This window comes from Aulostomus chinensis, chromosome 13, assembly GCF_037954235.1.
Source record: "Aulostomus chinensis isolate RoL2024-O1b breed Wild chromosome 13, RoL_Achi_v1.0, whole genome shotgun sequence".
Classification (NCBI taxonomy): Eukaryota; Metazoa; Chordata; class Actinopteri; order Syngnathiformes; family Aulostomidae; genus Aulostomus; species Aulostomus chinensis.
In genome coordinates this window covers 27,444,555-27,458,893 of record NC_141332.1, presented here as the reverse complement: position 1 = coordinate 27,458,893, position 14,339 = coordinate 27,444,555, and the positions used below count along the sequence as shown (strand labels likewise).

Here is a 14,339-nt window from a genome sequence, read left to right as displayed (position 1 = left end):
GCAGACGTCCGCAAGGGCCTCCGGGGTCAGGTGCCAGTCACAACTGGGTGATTATCTTGGACAAGAAGTATCACGGTTTCATGGTAATGCTGACATTCATGTGTTTTTTGTTGCAAAATGTGTTTAAAAAGAAGAAGAAGATATAATAAGCAGCAGGAGGAGAATGTTTCGGGAAGCTGTGGTTGCCCGAGCCGCAGCACATACATGTTCATGGTAGCGTGGGGATCGCGAACTGAGATCAGGTGAAGACGGTTCTGGCTCTGTTTGGCCTGATAACAGCCAGCGTATCTTAGCAAAGCCTCTGCGTCATCAGTATCCTTGTTGAGGGGCAGAATAACACATCAGCTTTATGATGTTCTCTGCTGGACCGTTATAGAACACAGGCGATAAACACAGGAGAGAGACGGTCAAAGTGATTCTCGCTTCCTCTGAGGGCTCTGTTGTCACCGTCGTCTTTCTCCACGCTGATTCTGCATCAAGGCAGTTTGCGTTTAATCCTCTGCTGTCTCGCTTTGTGCAGTCGTCTCTCCTCCGCCACCGCGCTGCGTCCTCTTGTCATTTACCTTCCTTATCAGCCGAATTTGTCGCCTGTCATCAGAGTTTTGAAGTTTTTGTGGCTTTCATTTTAGTTTGAGGTGTGATGTTGTTTTCACATCTCTGGCACAAATTTGTAATTTTCCTCTGCGGGTTTGATATCGCGTTTCATCACTGTGCAAATCAACTCAACCAATTTCAAATGAATCAGTGGTGTGTGTGTGTGTGTGTGCGCGTGTGTGTGTTTTCTCCATCCGTGTGTGTGAGAGCACCTGGATGATGTTGGTCTCTGGGTTCGACTGAAATCCTCCCTCATTACGGCGGTGAAGTTAAACGAGCCGATCACAGGAAAACAGCACATCTCGTCTCTGTGGGCGTCACCGGGACTCTCAGTTCAGCCAGCAAAGAGATTTACTGAGGGCTCCGGCAGACGTTTAAGGACAAGTCATTGATTGATAGCAAGCAGGAAGTGTTTTCCCTTTCCACAGCAGAGGAGCTCCTGATGTTGACACGGACAGAAGGTTTCGCCGTCAGATAAATGGATGTTACAATAAAAGACATTCCATGAGGTCGCTGGCTTCTTCAGTCCTGCACCAAAGCTCCGTCACAGCCTTCAGTCGTCCTCTTAAAGTTCCACGGTCGCAGGATATTTGAATCCCGATGGATGCTTCCACTTGTCAGACGACTCTTTCTTGTTTTCTTTGTGTAAACACAGAAAACTCGGAAGGCGGTTCCACCGTCCCGGAGTGAACCACCCGTCAGGGCGGCGCCGCGAGTCACTGGTTTGGTACGGATGGTACTATGTTATACACTTTTTTACACTGTTCTAACAGTACTGTGAATATGCCATCGAGTACAGGGGAAGCAATCAATCAACACCAGTGAGCAGGAGGCACTGACGGCTTCCAAATGTTGTTTTTTGTACATTCACTGAAATCTCCAGCAGAAGCTGATAGAAATTATAATTTTGATTAAGAGCAGAAATGTTTTCATCAAAAAGAAGTACCGAGTTGTGATTTCTTTCACTCTGCACCGTGCAGTTGCACCATGGTGTGTCTGCACTTATGTAAATGTGTTTATCAGGAACTATTATTTTTGTTGTAAAAAATGTCCAGTGAATGAGGGAAACTTAACAAATACACTGTTTATTTTCAGCGAGTGTAAATGTAGAGGTGGGTGTCAGCCTGCGCCAGGCTGAGGGAGAGCTCCAGAAGCTCTGGTCTGATCAGACAAACACAGTCTCAATTCAGCCGCTGCTGTCACTCCGTTCTCAGCGCCTCTGTGACCCTCGGCTTTGCTGCTGATGAGGCATGTTGTCGATGTGTGCGTGGGGACCGATACGCGAAATAAAAAGGGCTCAACAAACCCGACATGAAAGGAAAAGACACACATGAGGAATGTGGGAGAGGAACGAGCTGATGCGATCACATCGCTTTACGATCATCTGCTGAACATCCATCTTGAAACAACGTTCACGTCAATCTAATTATCGCCGCACTTTATGTTCTGGATGTTGTGGGATGCTGTGATATGAAAGAAAACAGTGCTTGTGTTGTGTTCTAGCGTTCCCTACAACATCTGGAGTCTGTTCATCATTAAAATGATCAGGTTCTTGTATATGAGCAGGGATTCCTGTTTGTCAAAGGGTTAGCTGCTAAGCAGTAAATTGCAAACTCCTTCAGCAGAGCAGAATCCAGCCCTCCCCTTCCCCGCGTTCTGCTGAGCTAATATCCGTCTATCCTGGTTTAAAATTTACAACGCTCGCTGTCCTGCAAAAACTCAGGCAAGCCGAGAGAATTGAGGTATCCATTCCGACGACAGTTTTACAGCAGCTAAGTTCACTTAGCATTAAATCCTCCTCCTGACCGAGGACGAACCTTGTTTTCAGAGGAAAGCAGGTAGCGGAGAGGCAAAAGCAGGCTCAAATTTAGTGTTTAATTTGCTTAATATGGCCGGTTTGCTCTGTAAATTTACTGCAGCCCTCAATTTGAATTAGACTGCAGGGAACAGTTAGAGAGAGACAGTGGCCATATGAATGAAGTGTGGACACTAATGCAAATGCACGGCGCCGGTCGATACTGCTGTGTTTGCTTTTCTGCAGGACTCCTTGTTTATCCTGCCAGTGTTTGTGAAGCGTGTGCATGCTAATAGCTCAGAGGGAAATATAAAAGAAAATGCAAAAACATATTGAATACATTCCATACAGTACACATTTACAAAAGCTGATGAATGCAAGGCACCGCGGCTGTTAGGGAGGGTAAATGAACACTAGAGCGCTGAAGTGTTCTGTCAATAAAAGTTACTTTTACTTTCACATTCCTGCTCGAAGATTCACTGAAGAAGGTAAATATGTGGTACAACCAGTGGCCCCGAGACATTCCTGCAATATGAATATGAATTAATAACCAACTGCAGCGTTCAATAAAAGAGGAGACAAAGGCTCAACTTCTGTGTTGTCACAAGAGTTGACTCAGGGACGAGTAATGAACACAAGATTCTTTTTAATGCCACTACATTCTTTTGACACAGCGACGTCAGACGAACGCGTTCTGTTTAATGATCTAGGAACACGAGTGAAGTACAGAAAGTAGGAGCACTCACAAACTAGGAATCGGACAACATATCAATACTACAATATATCCTGATACTTCATCTTGCGATACATTATTGATACAGTGGCTCAAAATATTGATCTCTAGCAAATACAGCTGTCGTTATCAAGAGAACGCCCCGTCCCCCGGATACCTGTGAGTGGAAGATGCATTTGGTTGAACATCGTGACATCTTAGGTGTCAAATTCTGTGGTCCAGTAAATTAATACAGAATGGTTGTGTTCTTTTCTTTCTTTCTTGGAAGCGGTTTCCAAGTACACTCTACAGGCACAGATGGCGCAGCATACTAAGGGCAAAGAACGGCAGATAAGGAAATTCCTGAACCTTGAGTCCCGGTTCTATAGTTCTAACCCCAGGGGAGAACAAAAATGGATGGTAACACAGAGCAATGTTGTGGAACAAGACACCCAACAGAGTGTGGTTGTGGAACAGGACACCCAGGACAAATGGGTTAAGAATTTGTCAGACAGAGTACTCGCTCCAGCCAAGTTGCGAGTCCCAGCCAAAGGACTAAACTTTGTGGTAACATCGGATGAGCTACCGGTGGTGGATCTGATTACAGCCACAGAGTCGGCGATAGGAAACAACAAGTTGTCTGAAACAGAGGCGGAGCAGCTTAGGCTTAAGATATCGGCAGCACTGTCCAGTGCCAAACTTCCTCCATCTAACCTCTCCAGACTGGAGAAACAGGCACTCAGCACACTGCAAAAAGACCCCAACATCACAATCTTACTAGCAGACAAAGGGAGATGCACAGTGGTCCTTCACACAGCCCCTTACCACTCCAGACTGAGCAGCGTGACACAGCAACCTATGAGACTCGTAAACGAGATCCCACCAACACCTTCAAAACCAAGGTGGTCAACTGCCTACAGAAGCTGGAGAAGGAACAAGCTATCGACCGAGCTCTCTACTACAAACTCATCCTGGTGATGCGATTCCATGCATCTACGGGCTGCCAATAATCCATAAAGATGGCGCCCCACTCAGACCCGTTGTGAGTAGCATCAACCCAGTAACCTACAGTGTTGCTAAGTTGCTTGCCTCCATCCTTTCTCCTCTGGTGGGTAACACCCCCCACCACATAATAAATTCCATGGATTTTGCAGACAAAATCAGACAAATCCGTCTAGACCCTGAAGAAACCATGGTTTCATAGGATGTGACATCTCTGTTCACATGCATCCCCACGGGAGATGCTGTACAGACGGTCAAGAGAAAACTCCAGAGAGACAAAACTCTAGCGAAAAAGGACCAACCTCTAAGTGTGTGACCTTCTTGACCTTTGCTTCAACACCACCTACTTCCGATACAACAATGGTTTCTACAGGAAAAAACACGGCTGTGCCATGGGATCTCCGGTATCCCCAATTGTAGCAAACCTGTACATGGAAGAGATGGAGAGTGTAGCCCTGAGACATTCAGAGGCCACCTGCCGAGACATTGGTTCAGATACGCAGACGACACCTGGGTCACCATCAGGAAGGGTGAAGTTGGGCCTTTCACTGAACACCTGAACTCAGTGGACAAGAACATCACATTCACGAGGGAGGATGTCAAAGACAACTGTTTGGCTTTTCTAGACTGTGTGGTACACGTTGAAAACAATGGGGAACTCAACATTGGGGTCCACAGGAAACCCACCCACACGGATCAGTATCTCCTATTTGACTCACACCACCCACTCCAGCACAAACTAGGGGTGATCTGAACTCTCAAACACAGAGTACAAAATATCCCTTCTAAAACAGATGGGAAGAGAAGGGAACACAACCACAACCACTCGGCTCTCCAAACTTGTGGTTATCTGAACTGGGCTTTCATTAAAACTGCCAAGAAGCCCAGGGAGGACAAGAAAGATGAAGCCCAGAAGAAGAGGAGCGTTGTCATCCTGTATGTGGGAGGGGTTTCAGAGAAACTCAGAAGGATCTTTAACACACACCAGATCCCCGTGCACTGAGGCCCAGCAACACCCTGAGGCAAAAACCTGTCCACCCTAAAGACAAGGTTCCAAGGCACAGACAGAGTCATGTTGTTTATGAAGTCCAGTGTAAGGAGGAGCGCTCTGACCTGTACAGGGGAGACAAAACAACCACTGCTCAAACGCATGGCGCAACACAGGAGGGCCACAACCACAGGCCAGGACTCAGCAGTCCACCTCCACCTCAAGGAGAAGGGGCACTCCTTTGAAGATCACAAGGTGCGCGTTCTAGCCAGGGAGGACAGACGGGTTGAAAGAGGGGTGAAAGAAGCCATTCATGTCAAACTAGATCGTCCACCTTTGAACAGAGGAGGGGCCTCAGACACCACCTATCACCCACCTACAATGCCGTCCTCAGATCCTCCCCAGGAGGTGCAGCCAGCTTTCACGCCTTCATTCAGGTGACCTGAACAACCCTCCTAAGAGGGCTGGGAAGGTAACAACCCGAAACTGAGGCCAACGACTCACATCAGCACCTAATGAGCCTATTGTTCTGGCCTGACGACCACTTGTTTTTTTCTTTGCCACCACCCCCCTGGATACTTCCCACCAGAATTTTAGAACTGAAGAAGCTTCTTGGATGAGAGGCGAAACGTCTTCACTTACAAGAGGTTGAGTCCAGTTGCCTAGTTTGATCATTTTTGAGGATGTTCTTTTATTTCTTCTTCTTCAGTGACACAGATATTGTGATGTTTCCTAGGATTCACTGGCCGTGGAGCACGAGAACATCGGCGACACGCGTGATCAGAGGGGCAGGATCACGCTCTCCCAGCATGTTTTAGATGACTGGACAGCTAAAAGTGAATTGTTACATACGATAAACTCACTAAAATAAAGCTGTGAGAAAGTGTTCACATAAATGATTGTGTTCAGTTTTAGCTGATTAATCAGCCACGAGTTTCTTCCGCTCCAAACTACTGGCCTTTAAAAACCCATCAGTTCACCTCTATTGGACCTGCAGTCTACACAGTAACAGCAGATCAGATCGATTTACAGGCAGGAGACGAAGCACACGCCGTCAGATACAATGTTGATCTCAAACAACTCACTCGACTTATCTTAGGTGGTTTTAAACTAGTTTCGGAGATTAATGAGGATTTAAAGTTACTTTCAATGAATGGGAGGCACTTCCCATCTGCTGCGGTGGTAACTGTCAGATTAGCATGTGTGTCACTTTCAGAAACTAATCAAATATGTGATCAGGACGCCAGAGAGGGTGAAAAACAATACTAATCTCCCTGTGATTGGAAATGAATAGGAAGCGTGTGTCACAAACACCTGCAATACTGCAAAATAAAGCCTTGATGAATCACCTCTCTGATTAAAGGAAGACATCATCAATCACCAGCAGACCTGCTGATACCGAGCCGGAGCGTCTGGAACCAATAAGCACTTCTCCTTGATACTGAATCACTTTATTACAAACCTCCTTCCAGGGAGACTTCTGCTGCACTTCAGAGATTTGAGGAGGAATTTCTCAGTGAGCTCAAAGCTCAGCTTGCTCTCTCGTCAAGATTATCCTGTGATATTGGACACAGTGTTGTGCAGTGTGTTATTTTCTTTGTCACGTGGTGTTTTTACCATTTTATTTCAATACCATGCATCTATTCCCTCATGTAAAGCAACAGTCAGCTACACCAAACTGTGTGTCGAGGCTTGTTGGAGAGGTGGAATATGAAAATGATGTGAATCACATTCCACAGCCCTCACAGCCATCAGAAATCAACCCTATTCAACACCTAGGAGAGGTTCAGGTCGACGTGTTCGATGGCGTCCCTGCAGCATGTCTTTTGGGAGGAGGGCTGCTCCTCAAGCAGGCTTCCAGAGACACGTAGAAACTGTGGGGAGAGTGTTGACGCTATCTGGTGGCCTGACATCTTCCTGAGATGTTTCTGGAGGATAGTGCTTCTGGTTTTAAGGTTGCAACAGTTTGACAAGCCCACAGTTCAATTTGTACTGGAAAGAAAAAGGAGTGGATTCCAGTGTGTGGATCTGTTTTAAACAGACGATGTTCATGGGGTCACAACTTGCTTGCAGATCTAGAGAACCCCTGAAACGTCCCCACAAACCCAGATGTTGCATTGTCAGATCCCTCAAGCTCGCAGAAGCACACGGAGATGCAAATGTCCTCGCCTCTCACCTGGCTAAAGAAGAGGCTCTGATCAACACGAGGGGGGTACCTTTTCCATTCATGTCAAGCACCACAACGTTGGTTTTGGCATCCGTTTAAAGATCGGTCTGGACAGAGAGCTTCTCAGGTGAGTGAGTTCAGGAGTTCAACAGATGTTTCTGTTGACTGGGAGGAGAGTCTTGATGCAGAATTTGAGGGAGAAAAATCATGATTTTCCTCATAACTAACAGGTCATGAAAGATTGCTCTGACTTCATTAGCTGATGTCACTGGGGAGGATTCCCATGCCTTTACTGGTTTGGTTGGTGAGCAGACTGCCACACTGGGCTTTAGAAGAGGTGGTCTGGGTCTTAGTAACCAAGTTTGCTAAGCCTGACCTTTACCAGTAAATTGTTTTCAGTTCAATATTCAGGTCGGGTTTGAAAAAAATCAATGGAATCAATTTTAATCAATCTCCCTTTAAATGGTTCACAATCAAATCATAAAATCCAAAGATCGATCTTTTAACTTGAGTTGTTTCTTCTTCATTGGACGTGCGGAGAAGCAGCATGAAGTATCAACCCTGCTAGCCTCGCGTGGTCAGCGCATGGCGCTGCTTTCCATGAATCAAGATCTCATGAGATGTAAAAGCTGATGTTTGGATGTATTTCAGATTTAACAAGTTGGAAGAGAACGATGAGTTGGACAAAAAACAAGTAATATGCAAAATATGGAAGGGGAAGGTAAAATACAGTGGCAACACGACGAATCTTTGCAACCATTGGACGAGCCATCACCCAGAAACACAGTCAGCACGGCTCAAACAAACCAGCCTGGAGCAGGTATTGGCGCCCAAGTTACCAGCAAACTCCCAAAGTGCAAAGAAAATAACGAGGCCGTTGCAATTTTTATATGCAAGGACGTACGACCATACAGGGCCGTTGAAAACGGTGGTTTCCGAAGTCTCATTAAAACTCAATTATCAAATCAAACTGGGACCTTGTCATATCGATCTAATCGATCTGGAAAATCTGAATCGATACCCAGCCCTATTCAACATAAATCAATTCCATCAAGGAGCTCCAGAGATGTGTTGGTAATGAGAATGGAGGGCACGGTTGGATGGAGAGACGACCACGTGAGTGAAGCTGGCCCCCCATCCCATGCCAAATTTCAGGAAAATAGTCTGTTTCGTTTGTGCTTCGTTTGTGCTGCTATGGTTTTTCAGTTATTAAAGATTATTTTGTAGGTGGTGGTGATGGCATTGAAATGCGATGACTGCCTACATGCGTCTAACGTGAAAACGTTAGCTAGCTGGCTAGCAGAGATAAGGATTTTCAGTCATTGTGCACTGTAGACGTGGTTCACTGACTATTTATGTTGCAGAAGGCAATTTTTTTTCATTCATACGGAAGGTCTATTAAGGGTTAACTCAGTTTTTACATAATTTACTTACGTTGGCCAGAAATTTGAATTTGTGAGGGAGATGAAATCTGTGTTCCCCATGTGCATGTGGAGGTTTTGTTTTTTTTAAATTCCCCATGATTCAGTCAGCATGAGTGGACCTGAGTGGCAGGTGCATGGCGTGATCAGTCTTTCAAATAAAGAACAAACACTGGCTCTGTAATGTTTTCTGTCTTTATTGGTACTCAAGCCATGTTTGTGGCTGACAGGACTGTTGGAGCAGGTAATCAAGGAATCTGTATTAAATGATTAGCATTGACGATGAGCAAGTTATTACGACTGTGTGATTGTTGGAATAATGCTGCGTTCGATTGTACTCGGAAATTCCGATTTCCGAGATAAGTGCGTTTCATTACTTATGCTTGGAAAAACGCAATAACATTGTGGTTGCGTTGCTTTTCCAGCTTAAAAACATTCCTGCTGAGGAAAAATATCACATATTTGAGGGTGAGAGAGAAAGAGAAACGCCACGACCTGAACACACATATAGGATGCTCCTGCATGCGTCACTGACATTATATGGACATCGGGCTACAGTACACGGCTAACGTGTTCAGGGTGCTCCATCGAACAGCCCCAGCAAGCAGGCCCACACTGGGCCCACAAACGCCCAGTGTGGGCCGGTCTAGGGAGCCCGAGTGGGCAGCCCGCACCAGGCCTGTAAGACTTTGCTCATTGGCAATACGCTGGCCCCTTAGTGCTGGCCCCGCAATGGCAGCCCTAACTAAACCCATGGGGCGCCTGCACTGGCCCAGCGATGGCCCGCAGTGGACAGCCCTAACTAAACCCACGGGGCGCCTGCACTGGCCCTGTGAGGGCCCGCAGCAGGCAGCCCTAACTCAACCCACGGGAGACCTGCACAGGCCCTGTGATGGCCCCCAGTGGACAGCCCTTATTTAGCCTTCACTAGGCCCTCATTTAGCCCACACTGATATTGCAGGTAATTACCCTGCTAATCATACATATATAAATACACTAGTTTCACACATCTAAAATGGATGCACTCACTGATTCTCGCTTGTGTCAAAAACGCACGATTCAATAAACACACACACACACATAACGCACTTGAGTTCTTTTTTATACCAAACTTTATTTGTACTTAACTGGTACATTACAAAATTAGAATTTTTAAAAAATATTTGATCAGTTATCAAGGCGAATCTTATATCAAAGACGGTTAGATAAATAGAATATCTTTGCTTATATTGTGTAGTAGTCGAATAAATCAGATGATTGCACGGTAGTATCTCTGTTTTATAATAGTTTGTAACTCAATGGGCCACTTATGAATGTCGTAGGGCTGCCTCTTGAGCTAATCAGACGGCCGGCCGACCGGGAAATTTTCCGGGCCGTCCCTGGATACAGAGGCAGACACACACACACACACACACAAAGACAGACAGGCGCGCGTCTTTATCCCTGCGGGCTGCCGATTTAGCGCAGGCACAAAAAAATCCCTCACGGTTCATTGACCGAACCACACGGGACCCACCCCTAGGGCGCGGCCACGAACAAGCAATGATGGAACAAACCGTTCATTGACCGAGTACGAGACCCGCCCCGAGGGCGCGGCCATGAACAACTAATGTTGGGACAACAGAACAGATAAAAACCATGATTGCCACTGAATGAGTAACATCCCACAGACAGCAGATTGATAGAGAGCCATATTACGGAGCAATTTTGAGAAAGGAAAGCTAGCTTGCAGTACCAACTTAGCTAACATCCTGCGAAAAACAGTTCAAATTAAAAAGTTAAAATTAATGGTTTAGAGAGAATATAACTGAGAAATGTCTTGGAATTTCCAGTGACCCACTCACCCTATTGAACTAACAAAATTAATGACAATAAATCTATGAATATTACCAGAAAATCAGGAGCCCAGCCGATGTCTTTTCTCTGCACCTTTTCTGAAATTCCCTCCAAAAAAAGTGAGGGAAAAGACATGGGCTGCCAACAAAAAATAAGCGTGGGCCCACAGGTGCAAAAGTCCTTTGGGCCCCATGTGGGCAAGCCCGCACTGGGCCAGCATGGGCTTTCTGTGGGCAAAGCAGTATGGTGGGCTGGTTTCAGGTAGCCCACAGAGCCAAGACCTTTGGGTTCCATGTGGGCTAACCTGCACTGGACCCTGTTAGGGTTTGGTCTGGGTTGGCCCTAGCCCATAGTGCCCACAAAAAGCCTGCCTGGGCCGCACTGTGGCCTGTTTGCAGGGGCGTCATCACCAGAAAATAAAGTCTGTAATACCTCTCAAACCGTATCAGCACAAATGGAAATTTTTACGGCGCAAACCAGCACAAACGAAGCACAAACGAACGGCACCACTCTGGGTCCGTTTGGAGCAAATGGGGGGCTGGGTGAACTCTGGATGACCTAAAAAATAATCTTTAATGACTGAAAAACCATAGCAGCACAAACGAAGCACAAACGAAACAGACTGTTTACCACACACCCCGCGTGGGGTGGGGGGCCAGCTTCACGTGAGACGACCTGCAAGTGTCATTTCTACACCCTGAGGCCATCTCAGAAGCACCAACAGTCAAAACCACCTCCAACCCATCACTGATAACAAGGGCCCAAACCAAATACAGGCCTGTCACAGGTATATCGTATCGGTGTCTAGGATTTCTGATATGTGCTGACATAAAAAAAATTACTGCACGTAAAATGCAGATATACAATTTACCATAAGTGAACACAGTATATGTGGGTCCTTGCGGTCCCCAGAGTTCCTAAAAGTGGACTGGGAGCCAGGAATGTTAGAATTCCGCTCTCCTGTTGAGTTGATGGTCAGAATGGAAACCTCAGCATGTTCTTAAGACAAAATTGTTTGTTTCATGTACACTTGCTGACCTAAACTTTTGCCAAACTCAACAGTGGCTGGTCTGCAGTCAAAAACACCACCAACATTCGCTTGTCAGCATGCTCATAGCACATCAAGTGCTCTACATATGCAGGCGATGCAAAGATTCACGCAAACACCAAAACTCCAAATCAGCTGCACACTGCAACCTCAGGCCGACTTCTGAGCTTGAACCAAGCAGCTGCAGTCAAAAAGCGATCAATCAAAACTTTGCAAAGAGCAAACTTGGCTTTGAGCTCAGTCTGAGCCAGCGCCGGGTGGACAACTGGAGATCCAGTAGAGAGTACAAACACTCATAAAAATGACTCAAGTAAAAGTGAGAAACTAATCGGGAGAAATAGCTTAAATAAAAAAAAGGGCGATAAATTGCTCAGAGCAGAAATGAGCTCCCATTTTAATATTTTGTAGAGAGTAAAGGCCAGTGCCACACGATGGAGAAGGAAAAGCACGTTGAAGGTTTTAATGAAGTAGCAGGTTAGCTTATCAAAGAAGTGCGGATGAACAACCCTTCTATGTCTCCATTTGCCACTGAACAAAACATTCTCCAAGGCTAATGTATGTTCTGTTTTAGTCTATTTCACAGCTGATTTTTTTGAATGTTAAAAGACGACAATGAATTGAAACTGTTACCTTCAACTCACACTAAAAACGCCCCAGCAAGAATCGCAGTCTCTAAAAAGTAGAGATAAAATATCAATAAAAGTATTTCTGATTATAATATAAACAGTAAGACTTCATTAAAAGAGGGCCGGGCTCCCAGATTTCTATGTACGCTGTTATAATCCCTGAATTTGTCATGATGTCTCGATGGCAATCAATAAACCATGATTTTTAAAAAGGACGCATCAAAATCCCTCATACATAAGGAAAGCGGGGCCAAATTTACCTCCACCCAATCAAAAACCACTACCAGCTGAGTTGGTTGGTCCATTCAGCTGTCAATCAACAGCTGAAACCAGACTGCACCTCACTGGGCAGCTTAGCTGTCCGTCAAGGCTGAGACCAGGAAGTCTAAAGTGGGTATCAAGGCCTTGTTGGATCAGTGCTGGGTGAGCAGCGTCCAGGAGGACGAACACGGATCCAGAAGAAACCACAGCAAAGAGAAAAAGTCTTGTATAGAACAAGCAACGGATGAGAGGAGAAGGATAAAAGGCTCGGCGCAGTCCAGGGATTTCTGGGTTCGTTTGCTCGCTGGAGGAGTCGTAAAGAAGCTAAAGGCTGAGCTACGGAGGCGCGAGGAGCAGCCTCCCTGCTGGACAGGTAAGAAACCCGTTTAGCGACTTCGCTAGCGAGCTATAGAGGCTAATTTATCATCAGTGTAGCTTGTTAGCTGGAACACAACGCGAGGTTACGGTTGCTGATCAATTTCGTGACATGGTTTACCAGGGAGGGAGGGTTCATGATCAGAGTAAGATTATAAAACGATTCAGACGGATTCATGCCACATCGTCTGTACATCTCGTTTCTTTTGTCAAATTAAAATAATATAAAAGAATACGTATGAAGAAAACCAGGCGCCACCAACCCTTCCTTTACACAATCGTGTAAGATTTATTTTGATTTATTAATTTCACATTTTCATGACTGCATTTTTAATTTTATTTCTTAATAAATTAATGAATTAAAAATGTATTTACCTCTTTACATTCCTTTAAAATATGAGTTACAGTGAACATCAAGTATAGAAACTACAAATAATTGAATCGGCTAAATTAATTGCGAGGCCCATTTCCATTTTTCTTCCCGCTGACTACCTTTTATTTCAATGTTCTTCAAAGAGATGACGAACACGTGTTGTTAACGCATTTTACTGTTAAATCTTTCGGTGAAAAAAAAAAACAAGCTTTTAAGAAGACATGAGCCATTTCTGTCACAGCTTAATTTTTGATGTCATCGGCACACCAACTCACCGCTGTCACATGACGGCACCAGGACGTCGCTAAAAGACCGGCAGTGCTGAAGGACGAGCAGCAGCTCTGGAACACTGAAAGGGTCTTTGACACCTGCGATCTGGACTCGTCCATCAGACTCAACGACAGCAGCCCGCAGGTTCGGCTCAAACTTTCAAGGCCTCCTCCAAAGCCTTCACATTTGACTTAATATATTTTCGGCTCTGGAGTCATCAATATTTTCAGCTGCGAGCCCCCCGGACTCCTGCTGCAGTAATATCCAGAATAATGAGTCCATGCCAAGCAAACACACCCGCAACAATATTGAGAGCTTCTTTTCTGTCCACAGACATTATTTCCCAGAGGAGCATGGAAATTAAAAAAAAGGGAAAGGGAATTCATCCATCAACACTGACCAGCATCAGCAACATGAAACAACTGGTGTCCGTGCAGGTCTCCCAACCTGGGGGGGCGGGGGGATCGTGAGCATGTGTTGCTGGACTTCTACATACAGAAAACTATTTTAATCATTAATCCTTAAATTATGCTTCCTGCTAAACTGCAGTGAGGTGCCGCTCACCTCTCCAGAGAAATAAAAATCGCTTATTGGCCATAAATTTCATGACGGGTACAGATTCATCAAAAGAATGAGGGAATAATCACGCATTCCTCATCCTCTCACTCAGTTATTTCACAACCTTCACACGTTTTACACTCATTCATACAGGAAACCAAGATTTCGTTACAACGAATGAAAGAAAGAATGTTCCGCAGTAAGAAGCCAGCAGGAAGTAGCTGCTGTGTGCTTGGTAGTACGAGTCCTACACGAAGAGAACATGATTGTGATGTCATCAGGTGTTGTTCTGACCAGTTTGCTGTACTTAAGT

At 45.4% G+C, this 14,339-nt stretch overlaps 1 protein-coding gene and 1 pseudogene across 1 annotated transcript in view; one reads left to right on the top strand and one right to left on the bottom strand.

Annotated features, from left to right (window-relative positions):
- The window catches only part of LOC147251583 (uncharacterized), a 61,522-nt gene that overhangs the window by 30,768 nt on the left and 16,415 nt on the right, over window positions 1-14,339 (bottom strand). The window lies entirely within an intron of this gene.
- On the top strand, window positions 3,420-5,537 carry LOC147251584 (uncharacterized; annotated as a pseudogene).